This window comes from Drosophila suzukii (genome assembly GCF_043229965.1).
Source record: "Drosophila suzukii chromosome Y unlocalized genomic scaffold, CBGP_Dsuzu_IsoJpt1.0 scf_Y1, whole genome shotgun sequence".
Classification (NCBI taxonomy): domain Eukaryota; kingdom Metazoa; phylum Arthropoda; class Insecta; order Diptera; family Drosophilidae; genus Drosophila; species Drosophila suzukii.
The window spans coordinates 3075529-3096598 of NW_027255895.1; the positions used below are offsets into that span (position 1 = coordinate 3075529).

At 40.7% G+C, this 21070-nt stretch overlaps 1 protein-coding gene across 1 annotated transcript in view; it reads left to right on the forward strand.

The window, feature by feature from the left end:
• The window catches only part of ORY (Occludin-Related Y), a 386890-nt gene that overhangs the window by 275218 nt on the left and 90602 nt on the right, over positions 1–21070 (forward strand). The window lies entirely within an intron of this gene.

Sequence of the window (21070 nt, forward strand, 5' to 3'; positions counted from 1 at the left end):
ATCCTGAAGGGATTACCAAAGGATACGGCCTGCCTGTCCAGGCAATTAAGCACTTCTTCGACTCCGGTACTGCGTGTCGGATACAACCAGACAAATTTAGAAAATGCATCTACGACAACTAGGATGTGATTGTACCTTTTCTTGGTGATCTCCATCGGCCCCACGTGATCTATGTGATAAGTGACTAACGGTTTGTCTCCCTTATCGATAGGATTCAGATAACCTTCCTGTTTTTCCGATTTTGCGTTTACCAAAATGCATTCCACACAGCTGCCTACTACTCTGGAAACTTTATCCCTAAGATTTGGTATGAAATAAGATTTCTCCACAAAATCTTGGGTTTTTTTCGCCGAAAAATGGCCTTGTCTGTGAGCAATATGAATGATTTCAGTCTCCATTTGGGATGGAACTACTATTAGCTCTCGGTCTGGGTCTTTGAACAAAATCTGATTGGCAATGTAGTAATCCTCATGTCCCTTATCTTCCACCAAACTACGAACTGCATTTGTCCACACGTCTGCCATCTGAGCTTCCTTCAATTTGTGCATCACACTCTCTGTCAATACAAAACAAGTAACTCTGCTAAGCGCATCCACGTGCCTCATCTTTGTTCCTGATCGATGCTCTATCTCGTAGTCGTAATCTTGCAAAAACATTGCCCACCTAGCTACTCGTAATGGAACTTCTTTCTTTTTCATCGTCATGGCGACATATACACGCCATTTGGTCAGTGCTGCGATGACTGCTAGCACCTACAGCTCGTATGAGTGATATTTTTCCTCACATGGTTTGGTTTTCCGACTCATGTACATGACGGGGTGCAACTGACTGTCTTCTGGATCCTTTTGTAGAAGGACTGCGCCAAAACCAAACTTAGACGCATCCGTGTGTATCTCTGTGGTCAATTTAGGATTGTACAGCTTCAAAACTGGTTTCCTAGTCAATGCTGTCTTTAATTGCTCGAATGCTACCTGCTGCAATTCTCTGAACTCAAATTTGACATCCTTCCTCAGCAAATCTGACAACGGCTTTGCTATAACCGCATACCCCTCTACGAACTTCCTAAAATACGATGTCAATCCAAGAAATCGCTGAATAGCCTTACGATCAGTGGGTATGGGAAAATGTGCTACCGCCTGAGTTTTTTCATCACTGGGTGTGATCGAACCGTTTTCGATAATGTATCCGAGGAAATCTACCCTGCTCTGTAAGATTTGACACTTGGTCCAATTGATCTTCAACCCATGCTGCTCTGCTACTCGAAGCACTTTCACGAGCACTTTCACAACGTCCTTGCTATGGATGATAATGTCATCCATGTAGACAACTGCGTCACCTTTATTAATAAGGTCCCTAAGAACTGCCATTATAAAACGGGTAAAAACTGCCGGTGAGTTTGAAATGCCAAAGGGCACGTACAAGAACTCGAATTGTCCATTCTGTGTAACAAATGAAGTATACTTTTGTGAGTCAACTTCTACTGGTACATGAAAATAACCGTTTGTTAAATCTAGTGTTGTGAAAATCCTCGCGCCCTGTTACTTCTCTATAACACTGTCCATTTGTACCATTGGAAAGTTATCGTTCACAATTTTCTCGTTCAATTTGCGGTAATCGCAACACAACCGTTTCTGTCCGCTCTTTTTTGCTACAAGTACGATCGGAGAAGCGAACTCTGAAGTACTCGGCTTGATAATATTCTGTTCGAGCCACTCTTGAACCTGCGCATCTACTACCTTCTGTTCGGTGTAAGGAATACGTCGAGGATGTTGAAATACTGGAGATTCATCAGTGAGTATAATCTTCATCTCGACAGGGCAATGAATAATTCTCTTCGGCTTGTATTCGTCTATCATCCGCTTCACAATACCTCTCTGAGAGTGTGGCAAGTGAGATAGTTCTATATCTTTCTTAGTTTCTGTCTGCTCTAAAGTGATCATACACAAGCTCCCAAACTCAGCCAACAACTCTGTGCATGAACTTCTGTCTTGTTCTTGAACGTAGCGCTTTTGTGCTGTGACCACCTGACTCTCTGCTCTGCGAACCAGTTCTGTTCCGTTTTTGGTTATCTTCATATCAACGCTGTCTAAGAGAGTTCGACCCAAAATAGCTTCAAAAGCCATGTCCTCGTCCGATATGATGTGGAACTCTACCTGAAGGTTAAAACCATCAATCTGCACTGGAATTGTCAGACTTCCAAAAGTCACAATCTGGCTTTCTCCTATTCCAGTCAAACATTTTTGGTCACCTGTCAATTTATCTACTCCAAGCTTTAAAAAAATACTGCGCCACATTAAACACAAATCCGCTCCCGTATCTATCAACCCTTTAAAGATAACTTTTCCGAACGAAATGTACTTCAACTCCAGTCCCGAAGACGTAAACGTGCTTGTTGGCATCGCCCTGCCTTCCATCTGTACAAGATTTGTTGTCTTTTCCTGCTTCGCTACCATTTCGACCTTGCACTGAGCTGCTCTGTGTCCTGGCTGGTTACATCTGAAGCATTTGTAGTCCCTCTTTGGGCAATCTCGTTTGATATGACCCTCGTCTCCACAGTTGTAACATTTCCTAACTTTTTCCACTGCCTTTACTGACTCTTTCTCACCTTTATTGAAAGGAGTGTCATACCTAACTTGTTTTCCTGATCCTCGCATCTTCTGATATGCCTCTATTTGTTCTTTCAACTGTCTCATGCTTTTTGCTTGGTAGAGTAAAGCCTTGTTCACCTTGGAGTCTGGAATACCGTCGACAAAGTATTCGATCAAGCTCTCGTCATCAAGATCAATTGGCTTTGCCAATTCCATTAACGCGTAGAGGTACTCATGCAACGATTCAGTTTTCTTTTGCTGCCGTTTGCCAAGTCTACGATGAACCTCTGCTGATGACACCCTCACACCGAATTCGTCGAGCAATATGTTTTTCAACGATCTCCAATCCCGAACATCTCGCTGACTACGGACAAAAAGCTTGGCCGCTCCACTGAGCAATTGTTTAGCAAAAATAAAGATCTGTAATTGGCTCCATTCCACCGTCAGTGCACACTCTTCTAGTTCCTCAATCCACTGATTATTGTCAGGTGAATTAGTTCCTGAAAACTGTGACACACTTCCCTCCACATCCTTCAATGTAAACCACGACCTACCTGAAGCTGAATTTACTGTCTGAAGGTTCTGCCCTTCTACGACTGCATTTCTTTCGGATCTACCACCTGCCTGCATGATATTGCAATGTACGCTTTCGAAAGAGCCCTCATCATCCTCATCCACTTCGATGCCTTCATTGTCTTCATCAGCTTGCAAACCATAGTGAGCAAGCAGTCTATTTTGCAACTCAGGTTTCCTTCCATTTGTGCTGAGTCCCAGCTCTGTTAACTTTTCGCGTAAATCTGCTACAAGCAGTGCCAAAACCTGTTGCTTGTTCATATTGAAACTTAAATATACTTATACAATATAGTAGTAATATAGATATAGTAATATAGATTAATATAGATAAGCAGTAATATCAAATATAAAATACACAGCCAAATTACTGCTTTACGGTATACGTTACGTTAAATCAACAGCTTTATGCCCTGCTTAAAATTTGCTACGTTATATACGAAAGCACTTCTTGACTCCCTTCTTGTTGTTGGAATTCGTCTCGCCGCTCTCTTCGTAGTTAATTTTCGCCATCCAAAATTGCCTGAATTCTTGTCTCCTCTTGTCGCCTTCAGCCAATTTTTCTGCCATTCACCAAGAACTTCATCAGAACGAACCGTCTGCCGTCTCACACATACAGCTCCAGAATGATGTACTCGCTGCCTCACAAATACAGCTTTGAATTCGTCTTCCAGGCGCCAAAAGTTCACCACCAATACAGTTCCAACATTGACTTCTCTTTGCTCGCCAACTATTGGTACTTCTCCAGATCTTCCTGCCCCTTCTTCGGCGATCTCCTCCTGTACCAGTTCCAGCTTCCTTCGTCTTGACCAGCCTCTTGAACACCGCTTCCTCAGCCTTGACCAGCCTCTTGAACACCGCTTCCTTGTTTTATCTTGACGCGCAAGTTTTGCGATCCGCCTGCTTCTTTCGCTTTGACCAGCCTCCTGAACACCACTTTCTTCGCCTTGACCAGCCTCCTGAACACAGGTTCCTTGTGTTCTCCTGACGCACAGCTTCTGTGATCCGTCTGTTACCGTAACTGCTCCACGCCTTAATTTGTGTCCAGATGACCACCGCCAACGATCCTGCCTTCCGCTGGTTGACGTTCACCACAAAATTTTTGCGCTGCTCCCAGATTCGGTACTCGCTGATTTTTCGCTTTCTTCTTTGTTACGCCAGTCGCCTTTGAGTCGGTTTTTCTTCTATTTCTTTTGCGTTGCAAAAATTGAATTTCGCAACACTTTCTTCTCGTTGTCACGCACTCTGTTTCTTGCTAATTTTTTGTCTTCTATTGCGCAGCAATTTTTGATTTTTAGCAATTGCAACTACCACCGCAATGCACAAGTTTATACCACTTTTAAACTCACAACTTATTAGTTTAATGACTGTAGTTTGTATTTGATCCAAATTTATCTCCGGTTGAGCCCCCAAAATTGTGGCCCCATTAATTCCGCAGTGATGCAAATGTTCTTGGGTCAACGACGTGTTCAATTATTATGTGTAATGTTTTTTTATATTATTATTTGGAATCAGAAATACAAAAACTTAAGTTGTAGTGTTACATTTAATGATGTACAAAGGGTATGCTTATTGGCATGCGTAGCGCATGAGATCTTGGCACCGACTGACTTTATTAGAGTTTTATTCTCTCTCGCGCTCTCTGGATCATTAAAAACGACGACCACTCCTGGTCTCTCTGATTGCTTGCTCTTCTGGTATTTTGCGACCATCCCTGTTTCCTACATTCGGCCCTCCTGACGTGGTGTTCGTCCCGAACTCCTTCATAAACTCAGCCACAGTGGATGTTTTCAAAGGTCCTTCGGTACATCATACCTGCCATGATTGTGAATCTCAACTATTTTGTATGGTCCAAGATACTTTCCCTTTAGCTTTAGGCCCACTCCGTACTGGGTACGCCTGATCGCAACTAAATCGTTTACCTTGTAACGCTTTTCAACCTTTCTTTTCAAATCAAAAGATCGCTTGTTTTCCTCTTGAAGAGATTGAATGTTTTCTCGGGCTTTTTTGCGTAACTGATCTCTCTCGTGGTTTAACTCTTCTACCAAAGACTGCTGTACCTGCTCTTTAAGTCCTGCTATGTCTACCACACGCATGTCAACACCTGTTAACAGCTTGAATGGGGTTACTTTTGTGCTCCTAGGCTCGATATTGTTGATCAATTGCTGCACTCTACCCACATGCTTGTACCAATTTCCAGGATTCTCTAAGCTCATCTTCGACAACATTGGCACAACGATTTTATGCATTCTTTCGACCTGTCCGTTGCCACGAGGTACTCCTGTAGTGATTAATAAGTGCTGGATCTTTTGTTTGTCGCAGTATTCCTTAAATAAGTGTGAAGTGAACGCTGCACCACGGTCTGATACGATCCTGAAGGGATTACCAAAGGATACGGCCTGCCTGTCCAGGCAATTAAGCACTTCTTCGACTCCGGTACTGCGTGTCGGATACAACCAGACAAATTTAGAAAATGCATCTACGACAACTAGGATGTGATTGTACCTTTTCTTGGTGATCTCCATCGGCCCCACGTGATCTATGTGATAAGTGACTAACGGTTTGTCTCCCTTATCGATAGGATTCAGATAACCTTCCTGTTTTTCCGATTTTGCGTTTACCAAAATGCATTCCACACAGCTGCCTACTACTCTGGAAACTTTATCCCTAAGATTTGGTATGAAATAAGATTTCTCCACAAAATCTTGGGTTTTTTTCGCCGAAAAATGGCCTTGTCTGTGAGCAATTTGAATGATTTCAGTCTCCATTTGGGATGGAACTACTATTAGCTCTCGGTCTGGGTCTTTGAACAAAATCTGATTGGCAATGTAGTAATCCTCATGTCCCTTATCTTCCACCAAACTACGAACTGCATTTGTCCACACGTCTGCCATCTGAGCTTCCTTCAATTTGTGCATCACACTCTCTGTCAATACAAAACAAGTAACTCTGCTAAGCGCATCCACGTGCCTCATCTTTGTTCCTGATCGATGCTCTATCTCGTAGTCGTAATCTTGCAAAAACATTGCCCACCTAGCTACTCGTAATGGAACTTCTTTCTTTTTCATCGTCATGGCGACATATACACGCCATTTGGTCAGTGCTGCGATGACTGCTAGCACCTACAGCTCGTATGAGTGATATTTTTCCTCACATGGTTTGGTTTTCCGACTCATGTACATGACGGGGTGCAACTGACTGTCTTCTGGATCCTTTTGTAGAAGGACTGCGCCAAAACCAAACTTAGACGCATCCGTGTGTATCTCTGTGGTCAATTTAGGATTGTACAGCTTCAAAACTGGTTTCCTAGTCAATGCTGTCTTTAATTGCTCGAATGCTACCTGCTGCAATTCTCTGAACTCAAATTTGACATCCTTCCTCAGCAAATCTGACAACGGCTTTGCTATAACCGCATACCCCTCTACGAACTTCCTAAAATACGATGTCAATCCAAGAAATCGCTGAATAGCCTTACGATCAGTGGGTATGGGAAAATGTGCTACCGCCTGAGTTTTTTCATCACTGGGTGTGATCGAACCGTTTTCGATAATGTATCCGAGGAAATCTACCCTGCTCTGTAAGATTTGACACTTGGTCCAATTGATCTTCAACCCATGCTGCTCTGCTACTCGAAGCACTTTCACGAGCACTTTCACAACGTCCTTGCTATGGATGATAGCGTCATCCATGTAGACAACTGCGTCACCTTTATTAATAAGGTCCCTAAGAACTGCCATTATAAAACGGGTAAAAACTGCGGGTGAGTTTGAAATGCCAATGAGCACGTACAAGAACTCGAATTGTCCATTCTGTGTAACAAATGAAGTATACTTTTGTGAGTCAACTTTTACTGGTACATGAAAATAACCGTTTGTTAAATCTAGTGTTGTGAAAATGCTCGCGCCCTGTAACTTCTCTATAACGCTGTCCATTTGTACCATTGGAAAGTTATCCCTCACAATTTTCTCGTTCAATTTGCGGTAATCGCAACACAACCGTTTCTGTCCGTTCTTTCCGTTCTTTTTTGCTACAAGTACGATCGGAGAAGCGAACTCTGAAGTACTCGGCTTGATAATATTCTGTTCGAGCCACTCTTGAACCTGCGCATCTACTACCTTCTGTTCGGTGTAAGGAATACGTCGAGGATGTTGAAATACTGGAGATTCATCAGTGAGTATAATCTTCATCTCGACAGGGCAATGAATAATTCTCTTCGGCTTGTATTCGTCTATCATCCGCTTCACGATACCTCTCTGAAAGTGTGGCAAGTGAGATAGTTCTATATCTTTCTTAGTTTCTGTCTGCTCTAAAGTGATCATACACAAGCTCCCAAACTCAGCCAACAACTCTGTGCATGAACTTCTGTCTTGTTCTTGAACGTAGCGCTTTTGTGCTGTGACCACCTGACTCTCTGCTCTGCGAACCAATTCTGTTCCGTTTTTGCTTATCTTCATATCAACGCTGTCTAAGAGAGTTCGACCCAAAATAGCTTCAAAAGCCATGTCCTCGTCCGATATGATGTGGAACTCTACCTGAAGGTTAATACCATCAATCTGCACTGGAATTGTCAGACTTCCAAAAGTCACAATCTGGCTTTCTCCTATTCCAGTCAAACATTTTTGGTCACCTGTCAATTTATCTACTCCAAGCTTTAAGAAAATACTGCGCCGCATTAAACACAAATCCGCTCCCGTATCTATCAACCCTTTAAAGATAACTTTTCCGAACGAAATGTACTTCAACTCCAGTTCCGAAGACGTAAACGTGCTTGTTGGCATCGCCCTGCCTTCCATCTGTACAAGATTTGTTGTCTTTTCCTGCTTCGCTACCATTTCGACATTGCACTGAGCTGCTCTGTGTCCTGGCTGGTTGCATCTGAAGCATTTGTAGTCCCTCTTTGGGCAATCTCCTTTGATATGACCCTCGTCTCCACAGTTGAAACATTTCCTAACTTTTTCCACTGCCTTTACTGACTCTTTCTCACCTTTATTGAAATGAGTGTTATACCTAACTTGTTTTCCTGATCCTCGCATCTTCTGATATGCCTCTATTTGTACTTTAAACTGTCTCATGCTTTTTGCTTGGTAGAGTAAAGCCTTGTTCACCTTGGAGTCTGGAATACCGTCGACAAACTATTCGATCAAGCTCTCGTCATCAAGATCAATTGGCTTTGCCAATTCCATTAACGCGTAGAGGTACTCATGCTACGATTCAGTTTTCTTTTTCTGCCGTTTGCCAAGTCTACGATGAACCTCTGCTGATGACACCCTCACACCGAATTCGTCGAGAAATATGTTTTTCAACGATCTCCAATCCCGAACATCTCGCTGACTACGGACAAAAAGTTTGGCCGCTCCACTGAGCAATTGTTTAGCAAAAATAAAGATCTGTAATTGTCTTCATTCCACCGTCAGTGCACACTCTTCTAGTTCCTCAATCCACTGATTAATGTCAGGTGAATTAGTTCCTGAAAACTGTGACACACTTCCCTCCACATCCTTCAATGTAAACCACGACCTACCTGAAGCTGAATTTACAGTCTGAAGGTTCTGCCCTTCTACGACTGCATTTCTTTCGGACCTACCACCTGCCTGCATATTATTGGAATGTACGGTTTCGAAAGAGCCCTCATCATCCTCATCCACTTCGATGCCTTCATTGTCTTCATCAGCTTGAAAACCATAGTGAGCAAGCAGTCTATTTTGCAACTCAGGTTTTCTTCTTTCTTCTTTTCTTCTTGTTAACTTTTCGCGTAAATCTGCTACGAGCAGTGCCAAAACCTGTTGCTTGTTCATATTGAAACTTAAATATACTTATACAATATAGGAGTAATATAGATATAGTAATATAGATTAATATAGATAAGCAGTAACATCAAATATAAAATACACAGCCAAATTACTGCTTTACGGTATACGTTGCGTTAAATCAACAGCTTTATGCCCTGCTTGAAATTTACTACGTTATATACGAAAGTACTCCTTGACTCTCTTCTTGTTGTTGGAATTCGTCTCACCGCTCTCTTCGTAGTTAATTTTCGCCATCCAAAATTGCCTGAATTCTTGTTTCCTCTTGTCGCCTTCAGCCCATTTTTCTGCCACTCACCAAGAATTTCATCAGAACGAACCGTCTGCCGTCTCACACATACAGCTCCAGAATGATGTACTCGCTGCCTCACAAATACAGCTTTGAATTCGTCTTCCAGCCGCCAAAAGTTCACCACCAATACAGTTCCAAAATTGACTTCTCTTTGCTCGCCAACTATTGGTACTTCTCCAGATCTTCCTGCCTCTTCTTCGGCGATCTCCTCCTGTACCAGTTCCAGCTTCCTTCGTCTTCACCAGCCTCCTGAACACCGTTCCTCAGCCTTGACCAGCCTCTTGAACACCGCTTCCTTGTTTTATCTTGACGCGCAAGTTTTGCGATCCGCATGCTTCTTTCGCTTTGACCAGCCTCCTGAACACCATTTTCTTCGCCTTGACCAGCCTCCTGAACACAGGTTCCTTGTGTTCTCCTGACGCACAGCTTCTGTGATCCGCCTGTTACCGTAACTGCTCCACGCCTTAATTTGTGTCCAGATGACTACTGCCAACGATCCTGCCTTCCGCTGGTTGACGTTCACCACAAAATTTTTGCGCTGCTCCCAGACTCGGTACTCGCTGATTTTTCGCTTTCTTCTTTGTTACGCCAGTCGCCTTTGAGTCGGTTTTTCTTCTATTTCTTTTGCGTTGCAAAAATTGAATTTCGCAACATTTTCTTCTCGTTGTCACGCACTCTGTTTCTTGCTAATTTTTTATCTTCTATTGTGCAGCAAATTTTGATTTTTAGCAACTGCTACTACCACCGCAATGCACAAGTTTATACCACTTTTAAACTCACAACTTATTAGTTTAATGACTGTAGTTTGTATTTGATCCAAATTTTTTCCGGTTGAGCCCCCAAAATTGTGGCCCCATTAATTCCGCAGTGATGCAAATGTTCTTCGGACAACGACGTGTTCAATTACTATGTGTAATGTTTATTTTATATTATTATTTGGAATCAGAAATACAAAAACTTAAGTTGTAGTGTTACATTTGATGATGTACAAAGGGTATGCTTATTGCCATGCGTAGCGCGTGAGATCTTGGCACTGACTGACTTTATTCTCTCTCGCGCTCTCTGGATCATTAAAAACGACGACCACTCCTGGTCTCTCTGATTTCTTGCTCTTTGAAATGTTTTTAATGTACTTTCATCAAGGTTCCTGTATTTTTAAATGGATTTGTAGTCTTGGATTTCACTAGAGGGGCTTGTTTGTATTTTGGATCTATTTCATAGTCAGGAGTTCCTGCATACATAAATAGCCTTGTTCACCTTGGAGTCTGGAATACCGTCGACAAACTATTCGATCAAGCTCTCGTCATCAAGATCAATTGGCTTTGCCAATTCCATTAACGCGTAGAGGTACTCATGCTACGATTCAGTTTTCTTTTTCTGCCGTTTGCCAAGTCTACGATGAACCTCTGCTGATGACACCCTCACACCGAATTCGTCGAGAAATATGTTTTTCAACGATCTCCAATCCCGAACATCTCGCTGACTACGGACAAAAAGTTTGGCCGCTCCACTGAGCAATTGTTTAGCAAAAATAAAGATCTGTAATTGTCTTCATTCCACCGTCAGTGCACACTCTTCTAGTTCCTCAATCCACTGATTAATGTCAGGTGAATTAGTTCCTGAAAACTGTGACACACTTCCCTCCACATCCTTCAATGTAAACCACGACCTACCTGAAGCTGAATTTACAGTCTGAAGGTTCTGCCCTTCTACGACTGCATTTCTTTCGGACCTACCACCTGCCTGCATATTATTGGAATGTACGGTTTCGAAAGAGCCCTCATCATCCTCATCCACTTCGATGCCTTCATTGTCTTCATCAGCTTGAAAACCATAGTGAGCAAGCAGTCTATTTTGCAACTCAGGTTTTCTTCTTTCTTCTTTTCTTCTTGTTAACTTTTCGCGTAAATCTGCTACGAGCAGTGCCAAAACCTGTTGCTTGTTCATATTGAAACTTAAATATACTTATACAATATAGGAGTAATATAGATATAGTAATATAGATTAATATAGATAAGCAGTAACATCAAATATAAAATACACAGCCAAATTACTGCTTTACGGTATACGTTGCGTTAAATCAACAGCTTTATGCCCTGCTTGAAATTTACTACGTTATATACGAAAGTACTCCTTGACTCTCTTCTTGTTGTTGGAATTCGTCTCACCGCTCTCTTCGTAGTTAATTTTCGCCATCCAAAATTGCCTGAATTCTTGTTTCCTCTTGTCGCCTTCAGCCCATTTTTCTGCCACTCACCAAGAATTTCATCAGAACGAACCGTCTGCCGTCTCACACATACAGCTCCAGAATGATGTACTCGCTGCCTCACAAATACAGCTTTGAATTCGTCTTCCAGCCGCCAAAAGTTCACCACCAATACAGTTCCAAAATTGACTTCTCTTTGCTCGCCAACTATTGGTACTTCTCCAGATCTTCCTGCCTCTTCTTCGGCGATCTCCTCCTGTACCAGTTCCAGCTTCCTTCGTCTTCACCAGCCTCCTGAACACCGTTCCTCAGCCTTGACCAGCCTCTTGAACACCGCTTCCTTGTTTTATCTTGACGCGCAAGTTTTGCGATCCGCATGCTTCTTTCGCTTTGACCAGCCTCCTGAACACCATTTTCTTCGCCTTGACCAGCCTCCTGAACACAGGTTCCTTGTGTTCTCCTGACGCACAGCTTCTGTGATCCGCCTGTTACCGTAACTGCTCCACGCCTTAATTTGTGTCCAGATGACTACTGCCAACGATCCTGCCTTCCGCTGGTTGACGTTCACCACAAAATTTTTGCGCTGCTCCCAGACTCGGTACTCGCTGATTTTTCGCTATCTTCTTTGTTACGCCAGTCGCCTTTGAGTCGGTTTTTCTTCTATTTCTTTTGCGTTGCAAAAATTGAATTTCGCAACATTTTCTTCTCGTTGTCACGCACTCTGTTTCTTGCTAATTTTTTATCTTCTATTGTGCAGCAAATTTTGATTTTTAGCAACTGCTACTACCACCGCAATGCACAAGTTTATACCACTTTTAAACTCACAACTTATTAGTTTAATGACTGTAGTTTGTATTTGATCCAAATTTATCTCCGGTTGAGCCCCCAAAATTGTGGCCCCATTAATTCCGCAGTGATGCAAATGTTCTTCGGACAACGACGTGTTCAATTATTATGTTTAATGTTTATTTTATATTATTATTTGGAATCAGAAATACAAAAACTTAAGTTGTAGTGTTACATTTGATGATGTACAAAGGGTATGCTTATTGCCATGCGTAGCGCGTGAGATCTTGGCACTGACTGACTTTATTCTCTATCGCGCTCTCTGGATCATTAAAAACGACGACCACTCCTGGTCTCTCTAATTTCTTGCTCTTTGAAATGTTTTTAATGTACTTTCATCAAGGTTCCTGTATTTTTAAATGGATTTGTAGTCTTGGATTTCACTAGAGGGGCTTGTTTGTATTTTGGATCTATTTCATTTCGTCAGGAGTTCCTGCATACATAAATATGTCAGCTGGTATTTGATTTGTAGCATTATGTTTTGTTTTGTGATTGTAAATGTAAAGGATTAATTCGAACTAAGTATATCTGTTTTAAATGTCTGATTCGCTTCCTATAATTCTTCATTTTTCATTTACTGTTTTATGAAATATTTCTATGTCCGAGATACCGTTTTTACTTGTTGTTACTTGAATTTGTACTCCTTCTGAATTTAACCAATTGTGTAAGACTACAAACATGAATGCTGAATCTTTATCTGCTTTGATTTTTTGTGGTTTTCCCATTTCATTGAATACTTTCATAATAGCTCTTTTGGCTTCAAACCAGTCTCTACCTATGACTTCTACTAGGGTAGCAAATCCATAACAAATTTTCTCTTATATTTTGAATTTCTGGGGAAAGTTCAAATGTCAGTTTAGTATTTCTATGTTCTGTTAACTTTTGATAATCAGGGAAATAATATTTCATTCTAAACCATTTAATAGTTTTTTTTATTCCTGGATGTAAAAGTTCCAAAATTGTTTCTTTAAAGTCTGTATATGTCATTATGTCTTCGAGTCTGGCTGTACATCTTACTAATTTTGTTAAATGGTTTGCATTTATAATTTCTACGTAGGCTTTTTCGAATGTGAGGAAATCTGAGTCATTATGGAAATAAACTGCGATCTTTCTAGTGCATAAATATTCTTTAATTATTTCCTTCGCTGAAGTTTCTGTCATTTCTTTATAAACAATTTTGATTTTTAATTTATGACAGTAGTGTGTTATTTCTGTTGTATCTTCATTTCCTTTAATTAGTTAGATCTGTCGGGAGAAGAAGTTAAATGGTCTCTCAGTTATATGGGCAATATGCGCTGTTGCATCTGCGTTACTAGCAGTTTCTTCTGGTATGTTTACTTCAGAATTATCTGTGTACACAGTTTCTTCTATTTTAGTTCTAATATTTAATTTGGCAAATATTTAATTTGATAATCGTATTCATTTAGTTTTATCTTCCATCTTTGTAATTTCATATTGGGTTCTTTAATATTGTTTAACCAAACTAAAGGTTTGTGATCGCTTAATATTTTAAAAGGTCTGCCGAATAAATATGACCGGAAATATTTGGCGGCCCATACAATTGCTAAGAGTTCTTTTTTTATGGTGGAATAATTTATTTCGTGTTCGTTAAGGGTTCTGCTGGCATAACAAATGGGTTTGTAATTTTGAGATAATACTGCTCCTATCGCCATGTTGCTTACGTCTGTTGTCAAAGAGAATGACTTACTAAAGTCGGGGTAAATTAGAATGGGATCGGATGTAATCAAGATTTTCATTTTTTCGAATGCTTCTATGTATGGTTTGTCTTTAATGTTAATTGTTGCACCTTTCTTCAGTTTTATTGTCATTGGTTTTACAATATTTGCAAAGTTTGGTATGAATTTCCTATAAAATCCACATAATCCTAGAAACGATATTATCTCTTTTGGGGTTTTAGGTATCGGGAAATTTACAATGGCACTTATTTTTTTCGGGTTTGGTTTTATGCCTATAGTTGTTACTATATGACCTAGGAACTCTGTATCTTTTTTCATAAACTCGCATTTATCCAATTGTAGTTTTAAATTCGGGTCTCGAAGTTTTTGGAATACCTTTTTTAATGATAGAATGTGTTCCTCCAATGAAGTGAAAAAAATTATTATATCATCTAGATATATTAAACAATCTTTATAGATTAAGTCCTCTAATAAATTGTTCATATATCTTTGAAAGGTAGCGGGGGCGTTTTTAAGGCCAAATGGCATTCCTTTTGGCCATGTTTGGTTGAGAATGCTGTTTTTGCTATTGACTCTGGTTCCATTCGAAATTGATGGAATCCTTTAGCTAAATCGATGGTAGTGAAATACTGACATCTTCATAATTTGTCCAATTTTTCATCCATTATGGGTATTGGGAATTTATCTTTGATTGTGATTTCGTTTAAATTTCTGTAATCTACAACTAGTCTGAATTTTGGTTTCCCTGATGCATCACTTTTTTTTGGAACTTTCCAAATTGGTGAGCAATAGGGAGATTTTGATTTGCGAATTATTCCTTGTTCGATCATTTCGTTTATTCGTATATTAACCTCCTCGTCGAAAGTTTGAGGGTATTTGAATGGTTTCCTATTAAAGTTTCTCTTCAATCTTTTTGTCAACCGATGGTGGACTATGTCATTTTACTGCGGTCTTGTCCTTTACTATATCGTTTTCGCCATATTTTACATAAAGTAGTGTGTCACCCAACAGAACTGTTTCTTTTTCGAAATCTATTTTTGCCTTACTGTTTTTATGTAAATAGAATTTTTGTTTATTCGGACAGATTTTGGAAGGATCTAATGTTATGCTTTTTTTTAGTTCCATTGAACCGTTTATTGTAAATACTTTTAATTTCTCTATTTGTTCTTTATTACTTCCGAAATTTTCTGTCATTAAGTTGATAGATGACCCGGTATCTATCATTGCTCTAAGGAGTTTTCCCTTAATCATCACTCTTACATATGGGCAACATCTTCTATATCCGAGGCAGTTTGCTGAAAATTTACATCCTTTCTGTTCTGTGCACTTTCGTTTTCTCTCTGTCTTTTGACGGGTGCGTTTGGAGAAGTATTCGATGTAGATGCCTGGAAATTTAGGGGATTTTGGGCCCTGCCTTGGTCTAAGTTTCTCCTAAACTCCTGATAATTTCCCTGGTTTCTAGGGGGAATTTGATTTCTGTTCGTCGAACCTTAAGGATTTGTTGAGTTGTTTAGATTGTTATTGTAACTATATCTTGGTAGTAATGATTCTGATGCAAAAGGTTACTTCCCGAATTCCTTCCTTATCATGACGTTTTGGTTTATAATTATCAAAAGGGTCTGAATCCCAATGACCTAAATTCATTGCGGATTCTTTTAAGTTAGCAAGTGTTGAAATATCCTTTTTGGATAGGGAATTAAATAATCTATCATTAACGAACTTACTTATGCTTCCTTGATATTGGGTGTCCCGAACATGTTGTATAATATCCTCGTATGGTCTATGAACCTTGAAGGCCTTGATTAGGGCTGCTTTAGTTGTATTAGATTTCTCCTCTCCGATGACTCTTTGGGCTGAGCCGACAATGGTTCTCTCTATAGCTCCGTGTATGATGTGAATTTGTCGGACGTCTTGAGTAGGGTATAATTAATTCCGATGGGTTTCCATCGAAATATGGCAATTCCTTGATTTGGCCGATTATAGACCGATTTGGATTTTAATTTAGTCTAATGGTTGTAGAAATCACACATAGACTTTTTGTTTCTCAATATTGGCACTTTTTATTTTAAGTTTTTAAGCGCACACTGACCGAATTGGATTTTGTTGTTGTAAGTTCTTCGTGCGAAATTTGCACATAGATTCTTATGCGAATCTCGGTGATTGTCTTTTGTCTGTTCGCTGATTATTCGCTGATCAGGATAAACTAGTCGTTTAGTATTATCCTTCTAGTTGATCAGTACCGGTGACTTTTTAAAAGGACTTTTGAGATCCTACCGACTCCGCCAATTAAATCTCTGCATCAAAAGTGTACTAAAAAAACTTTATTTAATTTTACTTTTACACTGGTTACAATATTTTTGGAAGAACACTGACCTACTGTTGATAAGTCCCAAACTGAACTCATTCTCTAACTCCTACATAATTTACGATCATACCTCGGTTTTAAGCTTTAGAGCTTTCTGTGAGTGGGACTTATTGCAATTGAGTGATTCTCTAAATCTGGACTTTGGACTCCAAACATGGGTCCCGAAATCTGAGTATCCTGATTCGTGGGAACGTGACGATAGTCTGAACAGCGGTTGGTTCTAATTGATTAGTCTATAAAGTTTGGTTTTTTGTTTCATGGAAATTTCCTCTGGCTTGCCTTTAGTTCGGTAATTTTCCATTGGCTTAATTAAATTTGGATTCTTATTTCTTAAAGGGTGTCTCGAGGGTGACTGCATAATGTGTGCATGTATGTGTGGGTGTGTGGACATGTACATAGGAGTATGTGGTACTACAAATATGTCACTATATATATGAATGTCGGTTTTCTGTTATGAAGGATAGAGAGTTATAAATATGTTATAAATATGAGAGTTTATTAAAAACTGCAACCTTTCAGGAACATACCGTCTCGCCCTGAAACCCAGTTTTTGAATTGGGCAAAACGGCAACTTTCTTGATTGGTCTGATCATATCTCCTGTTAATGTCTTTAATTTAACTGCTCGGACGAGGTTGTCCTTCCGTGGGTAGGTTTCCATAACCAGTGCGATGTGGCAAGATGCTTTTGGTGTATTGGACTCCTTAACAAGAACTACATCACCGATCGAGAGGTTGGGTGTTGAAGTGGTCCATTTCGGAAGTTGTTGCAGAGTAGTCAGATACTCCTGATGCCATTTCTTCCAGAATCCTTGAAGCATAGCCTGGATGCTTTGCCAATATACTAATCGGCCCCCAAGGATGGGGCTTAAGTGAGGATCTGGCACGGTGCTTAACGGTCGCCCAATTAAGAAGTGGGCGTGATAAGTAGTTGTTTTCGGTATCCGATGAGCTGATTTGAGCAAGCAAGGTGAGCATTTGTTCAAATGTGAGCGTTGAATTGCCCACTGAATTCCATCATTTTTCTGTTGTCAGGTCTGTGGCTAGTTCCAGGTGTATGGCCGAGTTGACCATGCAGACAAACAGGCAGATGTAGGCCTTGCAGATACGTGGCTTCCGAACTTTGGTATCCTTTAGAAAGATTAGAGCTGAACAGTATTTAGAAATGGAAGGGCTTAGGTGACACGCACGCTGGGTATATCAGCCATATTTTGTTGGGCCGTCTGGTAGGGTTGATGAAAGGAGGATAAACAGTCGTGTGTTATTCTGCGAATGAGATTAAGTGAGCCAATTATCAGTTTAGTATTTCTATGTTCTGTTAACTTTTGATAATCAGGGAAATAATATTTTTCTCTAAACCATTTAGTAGTTTTTTCGATTCCTGGATGTAATAGTTCCTTATGTCTTTTCAAAATTGTTTCTTTAAAATCTGTATATGTCAAAATGTCTTCGAGTCTGGCCGTAAATCTTACGAATTTTGTTAAATGACTTGCATTTATAATTTCTATATACGCTTTTTGGAATGTGAGAAAATCTGAGTCATTATGGAAATAAACCGTGCTCTTTTTAGTGCATAAACATTCTTTAATTATTTGTTTTGTCTGTCATTTCTTTAAAAAAATTTTAATTTGTTATTTGTGAAAGTAGTGTGTTACTTCAGTTGTATCTTCGTTTCCTTTAATTAATTCGGGGTTTCCCCGTATCCTTGCAGCAAATGCTGGATCACATAACAATTCCCAGAATGCACACTACCCACACTTAGTACATAACAATCACAAATGAATATATTATGTTAAGTTTAAAATTTTATTAATTATTTCTGTTGGGGCGTGTTGGAATACCTTTAATCCTATACAGAAATACCATTTAAATATTATACATTTTAGGCACTAATGAAAGCGTAGCCTTTGGTCACACTGATCCTTTTCTTGAGTTAAGTTGTGGTGCTGGTGTTGCGGAAATATAAAACATAAAACATAGTTCCTTCTGCGTAATTATTGGAAACATAAAACGACAATAACACTATATATATATTCTTGATCAGGATCACTAGCCGAGTCGAACTAGCCATGTCCGTCTGTCTGTCTGTCTGTCCGGATGAACGCTGAGATCTCGGAAACTATAAGAGCTAGGCTATTAAGATTTGGCGTGCAGATTCCTGAGCTTCTACGCAGTGTATAGTCGGCAATCTGCCACGCCCACTCTAACGCCCACAAACCGCCCAAAACTGTGGCTCCTACAGTTTTGATGCTAGAATAAAAATTTTACTCCAATGTATTGTTCTTATCAAAACATATCGATTGACCCAAAAAAAAAGTTTGCCACGCCCACTCTAGCACCCATAATGCTTGTTTTCATTCTGCATAGCCAGGACCTGTTGCTTTGCAGCTTTGCGGATCTCGTCTCGATTGTCCTGAAATCATTTCCTTCAACTGGACTTCTGTTTTATTGCGCATCTTGATTCCTACTAGAAGTTTGAATGGAGTTGTGTGTGTACTTCTGCAGTACGTCGAATCAATTCTGTGCTGCACCTGGTTTACGAACTTATACCACTTGCTGTGATAATCTAAAGACAGTTTGGACAGTACAGACAATTGCGGCGATGAGGCGTTCGACTTGACCGTTTGCTCTCGGAACTCCAGTTGTTACTGCGTGAAGTTCAATGCCCTCCATCTCACAATACTTCTTAAACTCGTCGGAAGTAAACGCTGTACCTCGATCGGATATTTAATATTTAAGCAGGATTTTCAAATCTTGCGCTCTGAGCCTCTTTTCTAGTAATGACATCCTTAGAAAATGTGGAATAATTGAAGTGGCCCCGCTTCCTTGGGCGATGGGAGCAACTCTCCTTCTTTTTTCCCAAGCTTGCGGTTGGATACGATAAACGGAATGCAGCATTTAATCAGTCTTTGTATCTTGTCTTCAAGTTTAGGAATGCAATATTTCTTTCCGATGATCTCTTTGGTTTTCTTTACAGAAAAATGTCATCTTTCATGAGCCTGCCGAATGATTACACGTTGAAGGATCGGTGGTACAACTATAAACTCCTCGTCGTTCACCAATTTATACAGCAATCCAGATCGGTAAAATAAATTGTTGTGGATATATTTTTCAGAAAGGATGTCTACTATGGCTTTTATTTTCTCGTCCTGCAGTTAAACACACTTCAATTTGCTGTGCAAACTTTCGACGGAGATCATCATTACAGGGTAACGGCTTAAGGCATCAGCATGGCGTATGCGTGTGCCTGATCTGTATTCGACTTCAAAGTCTAACTTTTGAAGTTCGAGGTTCCAACGTGCGACTCTAGTGGAGACTTCTCTTTTCCCAATCGTCTTCGTGAAAGCATTGCAATCGCTGATTAGCTTGAAATGCTTACCCAACAGGTATATTCGGAATTTTTGGAAAGCTTCTACCACTGCTGGCTGGCTGGCTGTGGACTGGGAGTTAACCCAGAAAAGACCGAACTATAAGGTACCAGTTCTAGTTCCCCCAAAACTACACCAAAAGCGCCTAACCTTTAGCAACCAAGCAAAGTACCTAGGTTTCATCCTTGACAAAAAGCTCCTCTGGACAGATAACATCCTAGATCGCACTCGCAAAGCGTCCATAGCCCTCTTCGCTTGTGAAAAAGGCATAGTGAGGAAGTGGGTTTTCTCCCACATGATAGTTCACTGACTATACACTGCAATAGTCAGGCCCATTCTCCTCTACGGAAACATCGTTTGGTGGCCTTCTCTAGATAAGTACTGCAACCTCCGGATCCTTTACAAGATCCAAGGAAGCGCAGAGCTCTGCATCAGTGGGGCGCTTCGCACTACCGCCACTGAGGCACTAAACACAATTCTCGATCTCCAACCCCTGGACCTACTTGCCAAAAGCTGGGCATCTGCAACAGCGCTGAGGCTCCGCGAAGCAGCGGCATGGACAACAGGCTCCACGGGTCACTCCAATATCCTATCAAAACATTCACCCCTACCACGTAATACAGACTACGTCCCACCCATAGTTAACTTCGAAAGAAGATACAAGATCTATATACCCACCCGTACAGACTGGGTCAACCTCCCACATCAATTCGTAAACGCCGTCAACATATACACAGACGGCTCCAAGCTTAACTCCCAAACAGGTGGGGGAGTCTTTTCCCCCGAACTAGACATAAAAGTCTCATTCCGCCTACCAGACCACTGTAGTGTTTTCCAAGCGAAAGTCATGGCACTTCAGGAAGCCATTACCCAACTGAACACGTCTGTACATCAAGACATAGATATCTTCATCTTCTCGGATAGTCAGGCAGCCCTCAGGGCCCTCGACTCCTACACAACGAACTCAAAATCAATCTCTGAATGCCGCAGACGAGCTAGCAAGGCATGGGACAACCGCCGATATCCTTCGTGATAAGGACACGGTAGGTATGCCCATGGCTACCTGCAAGCTCTATCTCAGGCAGAGATTGTATACACTCTCCAACAACCGTTGGAACTCAATCTCAACATGCCACAATTGTGGACTCACATGGCCAAACTACAACTCGAAAAGAACAAAAACTCTCCTACAATGTAGCAGGGAGGACATCTCCACTCTTCTAAATGCCCTCACGGGCCACTGTCTTATAGGGACTCATGCGCTAGGGCTGGGACTAAGTAACCACGACTTCTGCCGCAGCTGCAAACAGATAGACGAAGAGGAGAGCATCGAA